The sequence below is a fragment of the Tyto alba genome, unplaced genomic scaffold (genome assembly GCF_018691265.1).
Source record: "Tyto alba isolate M040663 unplaced genomic scaffold, T.alba_DEE_v4.0 Super-Scaffold_22, whole genome shotgun sequence".
In the NCBI taxonomy this organism is placed as follows: Eukaryota; Metazoa; Chordata; class Aves; order Strigiformes; family Tytonidae; genus Tyto; species Tyto alba.
The window spans coordinates 38,217,860-38,234,184 of NW_024881296.1; positions in this window are offsets into that span (position 1 = coordinate 38,217,860).

Below are 16,325 nucleotides of genomic sequence, written 5' to 3' on the forward strand. Positions count from 1 at the left end.
AACCCCTAGAGAAAGTGAGGGGAAAGAAAGAGCAGGGCCCTCAAAGTTTTCACACTTCTCCAGTTAGATTTCTCTTCTTCCGCAGAGGAGGGTACTCACGTCATCCATTGCTTCCACAATGTGGCTTCTCTGAAAACTGAAGGAAAAGGAGGTGGGGAGAGATGCGAAGTGGGGTGGGGGGAATCGGGCAAGGAAAGGGCCAGGGACTTCTGTTCTCAGTGCGGAAGGGAAGGAGCATCTTTCACAGCTGTAGCAGGAGACTGCAACCTGCACTGGTGCCTTTTGCCCTCAGCAAGCTCTGTGAGCCTCTCTGCTAGTCCTGAGGCTGTAAAATCACAACAGTAGGGCTGAACTTTATCTGTACAGCCAAAAGAGTGAGCAGATAATGTTCAAAACGACGGAACTGCAGTCAGCACGAGCTACCCAGGGGGGCAGCCGTGCAGCTCCGTGCTCTGCACGTGTGTGTGTGTGTGTGTGTCTACACAAACATGACACCAGAAAACAAACTGGTTACTCAAAGGATGTTATTGCCCCCATGCCTGACTACCACCACCTTCTGTTTTTAAGCTCCCACTGTGGCTTATTAAGAGTTCCACAGCCTGTGTTATATCACTCTGAACTTTTGGAGTTTGTTTTCATAATGTTGAAAATAACTTCTCAACCTGGTGCTGAGAAGGTCCACAGTCCTTCTCCTGCCAATAACTATACGAGCAGTGTCAGACCTGTAAAAGCAGAAGCTTGTTTGACAAGCTAATTCAGCACAGAAGCTTAGGGTTCGCTTTGCAAGGAACAAATGCTGGCATCCAGTAGATGGTGATGTTTAATAACATATTTCCTCCTCTGCCTCCAACTGATAAGGCCAGACATGTCTGTCTGTTTCTTTACATTTGGGTACTTATTTTCTGTTCTTACAGTCTTTGAATGAAAATCCATTCTGTTTTGTATAGAAGTAGACGCTTCTGTTTTTCTCCCGAACGAGCAAACTTCAAAATAAATAAACTAACGTTATATATATTTGTATTACACTAACACCTTCACTGTTGATATGTCTCCATCCTCTACAAACACAGGGAGACTACAGTCTGTGGGATGTTGAGGTAAACTTCAGGTGGGGACTTCATAGTCTGATCTCATGTAGCTACATGTAAGTAAAAATTTCCCATGCTTACCTCTCTCTCAAGTTGATGTTAGACAGCTATCTCTGGTTTCTTATCTTGATTTTAAAATGCCATTTTTCAGTATGTGATCTTTTTCCTTTGCCAAATCGGGAGAAAATGTTTGTATTCATATAAGTACGTGCTCCTACAAGCTTGCAGACTGAGCAGCCACTTCGCTATTCCTGTATTTGCACCGTGCTTTGGTGGGCAGCATCCGGGAAAAGAAAAGTGAGGAGGCCAGACAATTTGTTTCACTGGGCAGCTACAAAAACATCTCCAGTTTCCCTGTGAATGATCCAAGAATAGAGCTGAGGTTAGACAACATGTTCACCCTTGAAGAAGTGGGTTTGAGAGTTTCTGCAGATACTCCAAGCAGCTCTGTGAGCAACACTTGTTCTTGCATACCTAGCCTATCTGCAAATAAATGCTAAATAGGTGTTAACAGAAGCAAACCACTAAAGTCAAGGGACTATTATCCTTATGTAAAGCTGAGTCCTGAAGGTTCTACCACCAGTTGGGTACAGCTCCCTAAAGTGCTGTGTTCACAGACAGCTCACCGCTGCTGAAAACAGGTTGTTTTCCCTTCTGTGTCTCTCTGTCCACCCTGCTTCTGGCCATACGCTCCCACTGCTAACCTTGTGCCAGCTTCAGCACTTGTCAGGCACTTCTGTGTCAGCTTAATTCACTGAAGTAACAGAAAACAAGACCAGGAAACAACAATGAAAAGCTTATGAAAAGCTTTCTGGCATTTCAGTTAATTCAATCGGACAGGGAGTGTGACGAGAGCCAGAATATGGGTGAGACAGTACAGTTGGGAGTGAGGGAAAGGTGAGGAGGATGGGGTAGGATAGAGGAGGGAGAAGGTACGTGAGAATGGAGAGGAGCAAAATCTTCTCAGCCCTGCAGCTGTCAGATCTGGTGAACTGCCTGTGGCCCCACAGACCTAATAGCTGTCATGGGTGATATGCATCTGGCAAAAGATGCTTATTAGATTTATACACCCTTCATTAAATAAATGACCTTATACAGATACTCTGCAAAATTACAGTTCTGTAACATATAACCAACCTCTCCCTTTTTCTTTTTTTTTTTTTTTTTTTTTTCTGTCTCAGGCTTGGCTTTCCATCTTTTATAGAATATTATCAATGTTCTTCCTTCTAAGTGTGAACAGAAGTGCACTGCACAAGGAATCTACTGGGTGCATCTGAGTCTGGTGTTCTGTTGCTTTGGATAATTCTGTTTTTTCACTCCAAAAAATCTTTTTTGCCTTGAGATTGGTTAGACACAGTCTGCAGAAAGCCTCAGCAACAGACAGTGCCTTCGCATGGAAGTTGCTCAGGCCCTCGATTAACCTGGAAACAAAACTACTGCTTGTTCTTTTGCATATTCCCATTTGTAGCACATGAAATATGCATTGAAATGCAGGAGCCAGGCTTTGAATCTCAGTTTCTTAGATGGAGAGAGATCAATACACTCACCAGTCTCTGAGTTATAACAAGGACAGCAAGAGTTTTTTACGATTAGGAACGAAGTGATTGCAGTCACCTGTCCCTAATTGTCACTGACACCACAGTGCTTGCCAGAAATTGACATATTATAGCCAGTTATTTTAAAATTCTGGGACAAAAGCAAAAAATTATGGTGTTTTTCTGCATAGTATATTTGGACAATATTTTTTAAAGCATTTTTTATATATATTATACTTAATGACAGTGTTAGAGCAATTCAATGCCCGATCCAAAGTCAATAGTATTCTGCCCACTGCCCTCAATGGGCTGTTGATTAGGTCCTTATTTGCTGAGTAAACAATAGATAAAAGTTCAGTTTGTCGCATGTACACAGCACTGTGCTCTAAGTGAAACCACACGTTCTTGCTGTTAGCAGATTCTGGAGTCTGCTCAGGAGGAAAATGGCCTCTTGAGACCCATGTCAGAGAAGCGATGTTTCTTATTGCCAAAGATCTATCTCCAACCACAAAGTGGTCACGTTGTTTTTCAGAGCAGCTGAGCGTAAATACTGGCCAAAGGCAAGATCCTTGGGATACCTGGGGTAGTGGACAGAAACCCAGCCGTGCCCTGGGGAGGACGCAGTGTGAAGCCTCACGTGCTGCAGAGGCTGGAGACGTCTGCGCTGACACAGGTTGCTTGGTAAAGGGATACTAGACACGTCCAGTAACCGCCAGGTCCCGGGTGGGCAAGGTGCTTTCCAAAGCACTGCCATTAAATAAACAAGCTGGCTTATTTCCTACTCTGCTTAACACACCAAGCCAAAGGAGGTTGAGTATCTCCTCATCCCCAGCCAGCCTCAGCTAGTCCTTTCCTTCACCCAGAACACCTTCAACACCACCTGTCCAACCCGCTACGTGTTTTGAAAACATCAGAAAGGTCTTTGCTGGGCCTTTTATCAACAGAATGTTTGTGCAGAATTTAGCAGAACCTCCCGCTGCAATCTGAACTAATAACGTGTGCTGGGTTAATGGTGTACTGAAGTGATGGGTGGGTTCTTATGATGGTACTTGGGAAAGGGTGCTGTAAGAGACAGGGCTTATTGCTTCCTTCCAGCATGTCTGGTTTGCCCTTGGAAAAGTCACCTGCTCTAGCTGTAAAACAAAATTAAATAGTTCTTTGGGTTCAGTTAGTTTATAAATCTTTTGGGGGAAGAAATGCTTCTTATTATGTATAGTGCCCAGTATGTTATATAAGCTTATAGTCTCAAATTACAGAATTATTACAAGCAGCAGTATATACTGATATATATAAAAAGGACCATTACAATTATTTTACACAGGAGAAAAAAGTTCTTAATTTTTTTAAAGGCATAGTTTTTTTCTGAATTTTCCATGCAACCCTCCTGCTACTCTCTATAAGGACTCCACAAAACATTATTTCATAATGCTTTTATTTCAACAGTAAGGGGTATCCCATAAAGAACTTTGTTGATCCCATAATAACTTCTGGTTTGGGTTGAAAAAATGATAATACCTGGTGACAAAGACCAGCTTTTGGTATTTATCTAGCTACAGTTTAAACTTTTCATATATGTGCATATAAACTTGCAGAAGAGAGACGTGGATTTATATGCTCATTTATCTAAATTCCAATCAAATACTACTGCTACACCTCATTAAAAACAAGGCACTTGGACATGCACTGTTTACAAATGGGAAATAACATAAATAAAACAGACTGAATAAGGGCTAGACCTGGTGAGAACAGGAGACCTCTCATGGGAATGAAATTCACGATTAGAAACTCGGGACATTATGTTTCTTCAAAATATTTTGTGTTGGACTGGTGGGATTAAACAATTCTGATGCTAAAATTCACATAAGTAATTTTTCTTGCACACCTACATATGCATTTAAGAATTATTGTTTTCTCCGGTATTTTATATATCTCACAGCAGGCACATTACTGGCTACTGAAACACCAGCAACTTCCTCAAATCCTCTATTAATGGAAAGGCAGTTTGAAGAAGTACTTTTAAAATTTCTGTGTCTAAGTTAGCCTCCAGACAAGGATATTATCTGTAATAGGAGCATAGACGAAGCTGGGTATTTCTGTGCAAAAGGGGTTAAGAGAGAGATTGCGAGTGACAGTGCATGTGTTAAATCCTCTGAAACATAATTTTCCAATTAGTGAACATGAACCAGAGATGTTTTCCTTTTATCCTCTTTACTTATCTCACAGAACAAAATTATTTTTAATGCGAATATTTGCTTGAATAGATCCCCTCTATTTAAATTTTGAATGTCTCTTGAATTCGTATTTTCTGATTACTGTGTGGTTACTATGCCAGAAAATGTGGGGTGACTCCGAGCCTAGAGAAGCATTAACTGTGGGCAACTTCAGGGGGACAGAGTTTGGGATTTTCTGTGCAAATCTGCTATAGAGAATTTCACTCTTCATAGTGTACATCACTGTCCAGAAGCGAACAGGTCCAGGATGGGTGCTCCTTTTTCATATCCTGTTATAAAGTGGTTTTCTTGTTGCTGGTAAGTGGCAGTGTAGGTGATACCACAATCATTGTCTGGCCCAGTGATACCTAGTGTCATACTGGGTAACTAGGAAAAATTAGATCAAGTTCACGCGTTCATCCATCCCTTCTTTCTGCACCCCTTCAGAGACTGCGCTGCCTAAATGAGTTCTGTCGTTAGCAAGTCCATATAAATCTTAAAGCACTTCTATCAGTCAGCACCGAGAGGGAAGGGGATTTGTTTTACCCGTCATTTAACAGTGGACTAATCATTTATGTATTTTGATACCTAAAGGCGGTATAATAATTACTACTAAGAAGATCCACTTGCGATTATAATTTAATTTTTTTGTTGTTTCGGGTTTGGGATTTTTGTGCATGGGAGACAATAATGGTGCTATTGCAGTCTTGGAATATTTAAATACAACAAGGTAGTCTTTCACTGGCATTCAAACTTGACATCTCATTGTCTACTGCTCTTCATGTTTTAAATCAGTCCACCAGCAAGAATTGAAGTCTTTGATCAAAATGTGTGATCCGTGCAAGGACAGAGGTTGGGAGGAATAATGAACTGTTTGACCTACATCTACTGAATAATGTGTCAGGAATACCGTAATATAATAGACAGTCATACTTGTGGCAAAATAATTCTGTAATTGTTTTCCTTGTTCTAGCTGCTTGCTTTTTTTTGCTGCTTGGATACATATACAAAGCTACTATTTCTTGCAGGTGAGCTATTTCCATTTCTTTCATTCTTCCATTAACCTTTATATCTTAACAATTTAACGCGTATGTTACATTACTACATATTTAAAATGCTCTTTTCAAAGACCTTGGTAGTTAACAGATCGCATTACGTTTTGAATTTGAAGGTATGTTGGTGCATTCCTAAACACGACAGTCTCACCGTTAATCTGGAGATTTGTCATGGTTCGGTCCTGGGGGGTACATATCAGTCTAGTGTAGCCAAAACACCTCTGCAGAATTAAGGTGTGAATTACTCTGGTGTAATTCAGAAAACAATCTAATTTTCTGTTTCCTAATTTCTTACTAATGAGGTAGGACTAGATATGCAGAGACCTTTCTTAATGCCTCACTTACTGGAATAATATAATTATAAATCACCTTTCATTAACCTATAGATATATTCACAGGCTCTAATGGAAACTAATGCAAATGCTACCTACCATCATTATCATCATTATCATCATCATCATCACGTTTTTATTGTGCCTGGTTGATGATTTATGAATGCTTGTATGTGGAAATAAAGACATTACCTTTTAAAAACAAAACATTGTCTCAAGAACAATGGGAACATTTTTGCAGCCTTTCAGTATATAAAGGGGGCTTACATGAAAGACAAAGACTTTTTATCAAGGCCTGTAGTGACAGGACAAGGGGCAATGGTTTTAAATTGGAAGAGGGTAGATTTAGATGAGATCTAAGGAAGAAATTCTTTGTGGTGAGGGTGGTGAGACCCTGGAACATGTTTCCCAGAGCAGCTGTGGCTGCCCCCTCCCTGGAAGGGTTCAAGGCCAGGTTGGACGGGGCTGGGAGCCCCCTGGGCTGGGGGAAGGGGGCCCTGCCCGGGGCAGGGGGGTTGGAACCAGATGACCTTTAAGGTCCCTTCCAACCCAAACCATTCAATGAGTCTAAGAATCTGCTACCCACATACAGCATCTTAGACAAATGTATGTTAAAGAATTCTGCATCCATGTAAACAAGAACATTTATTCTATATAAAAATATAAAAAGCTTTAGAGAAAGTAGTATCTGCATTTCAGTGTATTTAAGGTAGATGAAGGATTTAAAGAAGTTTAGATATTAAAGTTATTATTAGTTCATAGTACAGCCTTGGCAGCCACTGGTTATGACATCACAGCTGTAGCTTCCTTAAAATCAGGACTTTTTAAAATTTTCTATTTTGGTTTTCTGAGGTGCCTCACAAATATGATTTTTCTTATCACTAGGAATAAAGTGAAAACAGGACTTCCCCAGTGAGTGATGGTAATTACGTAAACAAGTTGATGTGTGAAAAGAAGGAAGTCATACTGATTTAAAAAAACACAAAACAGATGGGAAAACATTACATGTACTGACCTCAGACTCCTGAAGTTCTTCTTTCTCTCTGCCCCTCTGGAATATAAAGCCGATATAGAACCCTTCTGCTGTTGAAGGAAGGAAAATCTCTAGAGCAATTTGTAGTACAAGGTTTTATGCTTATCCTCTCAGATTTTAAAGTGGGTCCATATAACAGAAAGCACTGGTAAGGGAAATAACCTTTTAAAAATACAGATATTTTAATATACCTCTAGGAAAATGCTGACTTTCTTTTTTATTTTTTCAAATAAAACTTCCTTGCTTTTCTATGTAATTACACAATTTCTGTCTTGCAGTGTAGCAATAACCATTTTGTCAACATTGGTCACAACGGGAGTACCTGAAAATTGCAGGAAATTGAATGCCTGAAAATATACTGTGGAAAGATGTATAATAAAAAGCTGAAAAATTCACATAGTTAATTCCTTTTTCTTTCTGTCCTTGGTTGATTCTAGTCAATACTCGATGCCTTTTGGATAGCTGTTGACATAGCTTGTTTCTTCTTCCAATTAATGAAGGTAATGATAGTTGTACTGCCACCCTCAGCTTTAAAGACTGGGTGATTGCAAGAGATTTAATACCAAACTTAAGATCAATCATGGGTTTATGTACTGTTAACTACTTTGCACTGTATTTCTAAAAGATGTGGATAAACAGAATGCTCGGGGAAGCAACTGCAGATTAATGATTTGATCTATTCTTGTGGTATGTCTTCAAAGACAATTTCTTGTCAGGGAGCAGAAATGACTTAAAACAAGGTCTTGTTTCCTACTTTCGCATTAACCAAAGTTAATAATGCAGTATTTTTACATATGTGAGCTCTCCTTACCCAACAGTGCACAATATTCTCTAGGAAGTGTGTAGAGCGTTAAGTTATTCTACAAGATTTTAAGAGTTGTTAGCAGGAAACACTCCCAATAATTTTAATTAGTGAATATTTTTTTTTCCCAGTCTTTAACTCTGAAGATTGAAGTCAGTCTCCAGACTGACTCCTGCAGATTTGTTGTTTGGGGTTCTTTTCCTTATCTGAAAGGAATTTTTATGAGTGTCACCTGTTCTGCCCGTACTCTCTTTGCAGATGTATGTTTACTTTTATAACACAATCAGTTAAACCTTGTAAGGTGAGCTGAGATCTTTTAAGATCTCAAAAGAAAACCAAAATAAATAAAAAAGTCCAGAATAAGGGTGACAATGACAACACTGAATCAGTTCTCAAAAACAACAACAACAACAACAAAAAGACAAAATAAGTTGAGAGATTAAGTCCTAGGGTCCAAAAACTTTTAGAGGAAATTTTAAATGTATTTAAGCATCAAACCTGAACTGAGTTAACTAAGACATAAGACTTATCTACCTTCAGGAATCTTGGCCCTTGCCTGCAGACATCCTTACGGCTGAGTGAGGAGCATCTAACAGCTCACCTCCTGTATGAGCTTAAGGAGATTCGTGTTCTCAAAACCAGAGTCCCCCAGAACCGGCTGCCTGAACTCAGGACTGCCCACAGTAGCCTGTACTGAGAGGAGCCTCAAATCCCACTTGGATCTTCTACAATTTGGCACCTATAGACACCAGCCCTTCCCCCCAAAACACCACTGAAAGTGTCGTTATCACAGAGTCGCACACTAGTTGGGGTTGGAAGGGACCTCTGGGGATCATCTAGTCCAATCCCAAATTATCTTTCTCTGTGTCCAATAACTCAGTGTTCAGAGAGAAGGTAAACAAATATGGACTTGCTCAGATATATGGTCTCAAGAGAGTGACGAGATGGGGGCTTGTATGAAATCAGAGCAAGTGAAAACCAGCTCTTTCCCTGGTGTGCTGCCCTAGGTCCTGGCTGCCAGCACATTTGGGAGACATAGGCTTGATTTTCTGTTCTGCCTGAAGAGGTTTAGACCCGTGTTTTCCAAAAGTGTTCTTGATAAAGTATGCTGAGGGAGGGAAGCAGACGAATTTTCATTCCTTTCTATGCTGATATTTGCACAGAGTAATTGAAGGCTTGGGCCAGAGAGAAAGCGAGTATTTCCATTGTATCTTTTAGTGACAAAGGCATTCCCTTAAAATTAGAGTCCACCTGAATTTCAGTCCCAGCTCCCAAAACTGAACCTTTTTTCATTTATCTTATTCTAATCGCTGCTTATCATTACCAGTCCTGTTTCAGCTCTAAAATGACTGAAGAAAAGTGCTCGTATTTTGAAAGGAATTTATGTGGGACAGGTACTGCAAGAGGTAAGAAATCACTAAGTACTGTTTGTAAAAGTGATTTAATGAGCATAAGCACAAGATCACGAAGATGACTGTTTGGATTTAGGTAGCTATTTGTCCCTTTAACAGTCTATACCCTAAACTAACACCGTCAAATCTCTCACAGTCTACTCCTTTGGAGATATCTATAAACTGTTAACAACTTATATTTTTAAATCCCTATAAATCTAATTCTATTTGATAGTGTGCTCAGTATTAATAATGCTGAGAGGTTTGGCATCGACTTCATATCTGACTGCCATCAGCATTTTCATGTGAGATGATCTCCAGCCTGGCTGTCTTGCAGATAGGCATTGCCAAAACATGCCAAATATACTTGGCAATACACCTCCAGAAATTTCGGAGTATGCTGACACTCGGAGGAGGGTTCCTAATGCTCAGGCTAGAAGGGCTTTCTCAAACAAATCTTCAGTGACATCCCAGTGAGTAAAGAGCACTGGGAGCAGAAAGATTTGAGTCCCCTCCCTTTATGGAGCAAAGGTCTCACTGTAGGATCATGAGCAGTGATTGGCAGAAGGGCTGGACCCAAATTAAAAAAAATAGCCCAAATAGCTAAGCTAGAGGTTCTCTGTCCCTCTGGGTGGCCCTTTCACTACAGGTTGGGCCCAAATGTTTGCATTGTCAATAGATGAACATTGTTGCTCTCTTCTTTTCCACTTCAGAGGCGAGCGGATGGAACGAAGGAGAGAAATAAAGCCTGATGAAGAAATGTGAAAATGGCATCTTGACCAGCTGGGTCATGCCTACCGCGCTGGATTTTGTGAAAAATTGTCCCACGTCCATCCTATGCAACTGACCATCTTCTTGACTGGGTGGGTTAGGGACAGCCTTGCTAGATTAATCTGAAAAACAGTTCATTTACAGCGAAATTCAATATTGGAATGGCTAAAAATATTTGTCCTCAACATCAGAGAATTCAAACCCATTTGATTTTTCTTGTCAAAATTATATTTGTCTTGAAATTTATTCTAAGTATATTAAAATATCTGAGAACGACGCTAAGTGAAACAAACATCTCTGAACTCAAAAAAAAAAAAAAAAAGTAGAAATTAGTTGTATTCCCCCCTTCACAACTCTGCTTTAATTTCTGATAGCTCTACTGTAGTATACACAGCAGTGGTGCACTGAATACGCACAATGCTGACTATTGACTAAAACACTTTCTGAAAAAGAAATTACTGTGGGGCTGCCCAGGTCTGCCCTGACAGTCAAGGCAGGAGGCTGAAGGCACTGTCACAGCCCTCCTCTAGGCACACGTTCCAGCATCAAAATTTTCCACCAGAAGTACTCCACCAAGGCCATTTGCATCAGGGAAAATTCAACTTTCAGAGGCACATTATAATATTGTGACCTGATAAAGAAAAACAGGACTCGTCCTCCCCATCATGCTGCTCAGCTGACACGCTGTAGAGGACAAACCCAATGAACTTGAAAATTGAGTTAGTTTGTTTCTCAGGAATTAATGTGACCACTTGGCTTCCATCCAAATTCCGTGTCACTGTTGATGTGGTTTTAATTTTTAAGTTTTTTTTTCTTTTAATAACAGACCACAAATCAAAATAATGGGTATTCTCCTTCCCACTCTTTAATTTTAATATTTAGTATTAAGCTATGCAGGGTCCCAGTAAATAGAAGAATTTTTAAAAGATAATTAAAATTAAGTAATGCAATACCTGCTTCTTTTTTACTCCACTGTTTAAACTTCCTTAAAAGAAACTCAGTAATCCAAAATCATTGGGTTAAATACAATAGTTCTATTAGTCTATCCTAACCGATATTTACTCTTCTTAATGTTTTGACCTCAGCGCTACCTACTGTCTTTATTAGTATAGATGTAGTCCATCATATTGAAAGAAAATGGCTCCATAAACTGATTGCATGGAAATTAAAATTATTTCAGAAGGGACAATGCCTTCTTCCTGGCCTGGAAGGTTTTGGCATACTCATTTGTAATGGCTTCCCTGCTGGAAGCAATGGTCGCTTCCAATTGCACAGAGCTTTTTAGTGGTGACTTTAGAGAGCAGCCCACATATGTTTTCCTTGGTATTTCTGGTTTTGGCAGTGTTCCCCAAACCTGCTTGTAGGCAGAGCTTCACACTTTGACTCTCTGGTTTTCTTTTCAGTCGATTTAGCCTTCAGCTGGCCTTTCAGCCTTGGTTGCGAGGCACAGCAGCTCCCATGGACTTCAGTAAGACCTTGAGGGAGCAGCTGGGCTACCTGGGAGCCTCCCAAACACGCTGCTCACTGCCCCAAAGCAAAGGCAAACCAAGAGGTGGCTGGCTGGCCAAAGCAATGGGCTATCGTATCAGCTCTTGAGTAGGAAGGAGACGGCAGCAGCCACAGGCATTTCTTCTGCAGCCACAGTATTTACAGGATTGCCAGGCTCAATCAGAGTTATGTGAAAAGTAACACTTTTTAAAATAGACATCTCATACAAAATATATTCCTTTCTTGCAGCACTGATTTATACTCGGGCTTGGCTTAGTTTAGGTAGTTTTCTCTTGCCTGGTTTTTATGTTATTTATTACTCGTATGGAAATACCGTATATAATCTGGGGGGTCACCAGAAATGAAGGACAGTAGTTATTCTAAAGAGTTTATGATCTGAATGGAAACACAATACTGTTCTCCGTTTCACAGGTATGATATGAATCAGAAGGTTAAGTCTAGAGTTTCAAGGCATTTTGGCACTACTTAATTTGGGAGAGATGGAGCCTTCCAGAAACCTGGCTGTGAACACCTGACTAGGCTTGGGCAGTCGTGGCAGAAGTCTGTGTGGATCAAGCACAAAAATTCAGTGGTAGAAGTGGGAACAAACCACTCAGCTCAAACTTCTGCCTCATTTTCCCTTCTTTGTGTCTCACGTCTTCCTCAGGAACAGTCCAAGAAGGGATGGTCACTCTTAACTTACATAAACATCAGCTTCCCTGCAAATAATGGGGTTTTATTTGAATGCTGCTGGGTTCTCCAAACAGGGCAACATCCCTTGCATCAGGGCTGGTCCTGTCTGGGTGAGGAGGGCTTATCTCACTCTTTTGAATAATGGTGAGAATATCCAAATTTCTTCTTTCTTTCCTTAACTTTTGCATATGCCTAGCAGAGGATTTAGCTCTCTGCTGTATGTTGGTTTGGAAACAGCATTTGGAAACAGCACAATTAAAAGCAGTTTAAAATAGAAAGTGATGAAAAATGTCGTTCTCCTTTAACAGTATCTGACCAGATGGGCTTCAGAGAAAAGGCATTCCTGGTGGAATCTAACCCATTAGCTTCCCCATGAAAAACAACAGCTAGGACAAAGAAGTTCAGCCAAAATCTTGGTGTTTGTTTCCTGCATAGTATAGTCTCTCTTTGCTTGACCAAGCTACTGACAGTTGCAAAGCTTCCTTCTGCACTGAAGCCATAAACTGTCCAGGTTTGGAGGCTTCAAGGACAGGAGAGGCAGGTGGCCCTTTTACAGGTGTCCACTGCACTGCGGGTGCGCTCGGTTGGTCCCATACTCAAGTCCCTCTGGATTCTCTCGCACAGTTTAGATTGCGGATCCTTTCAATAGGTATGTCACTGTTGCAAAAATCTTATTAACGATAAACTTACAAGAAGTCACCGCCTTCCAAAACCCACCTGTTCTGGTCCTTCTCAAAGGGAAGAGGAAGCCCAGGTGGAAGAAGTAGTCATTTTGGCAGGGCAGCAGGCAATTTGGCAGCATACAGAGATACAGAATATCTTTGTCTCACACCAGATCCTCCAAAGCTTCTTAGAATTTATCTGTGGCTCTCAGAGTAGCTCCAGGTTTGGTAGGTCCTCTCTTCTGCCTTTGCACAGTCCATTAAAGGCTGCTTTCTAGAGACGATGGTACTTCCATAACTGTGCCAAATCTTATGCTTGATTCTACCTGCCAGGACATGCTCTTATGCAAACAACCGTGAAATTCTAGCGATGTTACAATCCATCACTAAATTTTAAGCAAAGAACATTTTGTATTATACACTTATTTCTATTGGTATCTAAGTGTCCATGAAAAAAGGGTATTTACAAACACTTCCAGTTAATTCTGCAGTACTAGGTTAGGCTGAGCTATCTCAGTAATGCTTCTGAGTGCTTCTCATCACTAGCAGCAATTATGAGATATAGGTCTTGAAAACAATAACAATGAAAACCCTTCCCTGTGAAAATACTCTGCACTGTGGTGTAAACTCAATGTAGTTGAATTTGAAGCACACCTCATTTTGTGGTGTTTTTATAAATAACATGAAATTATGCACCAACTACACGTGGTGTTTGTTTTGACAACTTCCGCTTTCCAAAATGACCAAGGATTTTTGTTCGTAGGTAAAATCCTTTTCTATAGGAATCAATAACTTTTTAAAGACTGGCCAGAGTACAGTTTCTTTTGTGTTTCTCATGATAAATTATAAAAAAAAAATGTGAAGTTTCAAATTATCAGTACTGTATTTCCACTCAGTCCTTCATACAATGCTCAGTGTTTCGTCCTTAAAAGTTACATTTTATACTAAATGCACATGACTGAATATTTCCTGTGGCTCGCTTAAGGAAATTACTAGCTCCAGCCTTACGCTTTAACTACATCTAAGTATACACAAGTTTTATACACAAAGTTATATGCAAAGTCAGGGTAAAGGAAACACAGGGGTATGTGGAACCAGGCTTTAGGGTGCATTACATGGATGGTAAGGAATGAGCACATGAATATTTGCAAATGAATATTTCATAACTCAGGGCCAGAGTCTGACTACAGGTACACTGCTATAAGTGAAGAGGACAACCTCTGAAATAACTGGGATTTTTGCAAATCAGTGCAGAAGCAGAATAAACTGGTATCATCATCTGCCCATAAATGCATGTGACCAGATACATTAAAGAAAATGCAGGCAGCTGTTTACTATATGCCCTGACCCAGCAGTGAGAATGTCACGTGGAAAGAAAAAAGGCAGATGAAAGAAACACAAGCTGTTGTAACAAAGAAGAGGCTGGATGGAAACTTAACTAGGGATTAACAATAACATTTGCAAGTGATATGTGTGCTGCATTTGCATTTTCAAGAAATATCTGTTGTAAATGGATACTCTAACGACAAAGAGACTAGTGAGAAAAAAAAAAGCATAATGTAATAATTCAAATAATTTTTATAGTATGCATTATGCTTATCAGAAAGAATATGTAACAGACGTCCCATTCCTCTGTTTTGCTTGCCAGAAAACAATCATCGATTCAAATTTTCTATGTTAAACACAGCTTTTACATAATACAATCACAGAAAATAGGCACTATGACTGACTCCATTCTTTTGAGAGTGTTTTGGCATACTACCAAAAGAAACAAAATCTGAAGAAGCCATTATAAGAAAATAGAGAAATAAGTCAATTTCAAGAAAAGAAAGAGATTATTGTCAAATCTGTGTCTCTTACGTAAATTGTTATGGTTTTGTAGCACCAATCATATTTCTGCCTTAAAGAGATTCACTTTAGTGTTTATGGTTGGAGTTTATGAAAGCTGAGGGTCTGGGCTCTGCTTCTCTTTCCCCAAGTTCCCTTTCTGGTGCAGCATCTGATTCCTGCGAATCTGAGGGGAATGGTGGCACTGAGAACAGCTACTTCCCAGTCCTCCCACAGCACCAGAGCTGCTGCTTGCGTACCGGTGCCCTTTGTCAGAGGACGTCTTTCCCTCCTGTCAAAAAACTAGGACTGTTATGTTTTCCGACTGTTCTGTGTTTATCAGATTAACCAGCAGCAGACGCAGCCTGGACTGTAAATACAGAACCTGATCGTAGAATCATAGAATCACAGAACGGTTTGGGTTGGAAGGGACCATGAAGATCATCTGGTTCCACCCCCCCTGCCCCGGGCAGGGCCCCCTTCCCCCAGCCCAGGGGGCTCCCAGCCCCGTCCAACCTGGCCTTGAACCCTTCCAGGGAGGGGGCAGCCACAGCTGCTCTGGGCACCTTGGGCCAGCGCCTCACCCCCCGCACAGGGAACAATTTCTGCCTTAGATCTCATCTAAATTTCCCCTCTTTCAGTCTAAAACCATCACCCCCCATCCTATTCCCCCACCCCCTGACCCAGAGTCCCCCCCCCCCCTCCTGTCCCCCCTTTAAGCCCTGGGAGGCCGCTCGAAGGGCTCCCCGGAGCCTTCTCTTCTCCAGGCTGAACCCCCCCAACTCTCTCAGCCCGGCCCCCCAGGGGAGCTGCTCCAGCCCCCCCAGCATCTTCGTGGCTCCTCTGGCCCCGCACGAGCAGGTCCGTGCCCGTCTCATGTCGGGGGCCCCCGAGCTGGACACAGGACTCCGGGGGGGGGTCTGATCCAAAGCCCACTGAAGTCCCTAGGAGCTGTGTGTGCATCAGAACCATGAGTATTAAATTTTTATACAAAGATTTTAAAACTTATAAGAAAAGGCTTGAGAGAAAAACAGTCTTTTGATAGTTTTAGGTTGGGTTTTTTTGGACCAGAATCTGATCTAAAGCACACTGTGGTAGGGGGGTCTTTTTTCAGTTTTTCAGCTCTTCGGACCAGACCCTTAAAATATGGTCACAGCAATATCACTACCATATTACATGTTTTCTTCTTTGCACCCTGCGCTCAGTTGGAATGTATTCAAGACAAGCCCAGATTTATACCAAAATATTTGCCATGTGTTTCAGATAAGGTTTAATAAACTTTGAAAACAGCAGAGCAGATTTGATGTCAAACGTTTCCTTTTAAAGTCATTTATGTTTTTCCCTCCCTCTTCACTCTCACACCCCCGTACCCTCACATTTTAGGTGACAGCATTGCTTTAGTACCTTCAATAAAATAGCCTCAGCCAGCGAAGCAAAT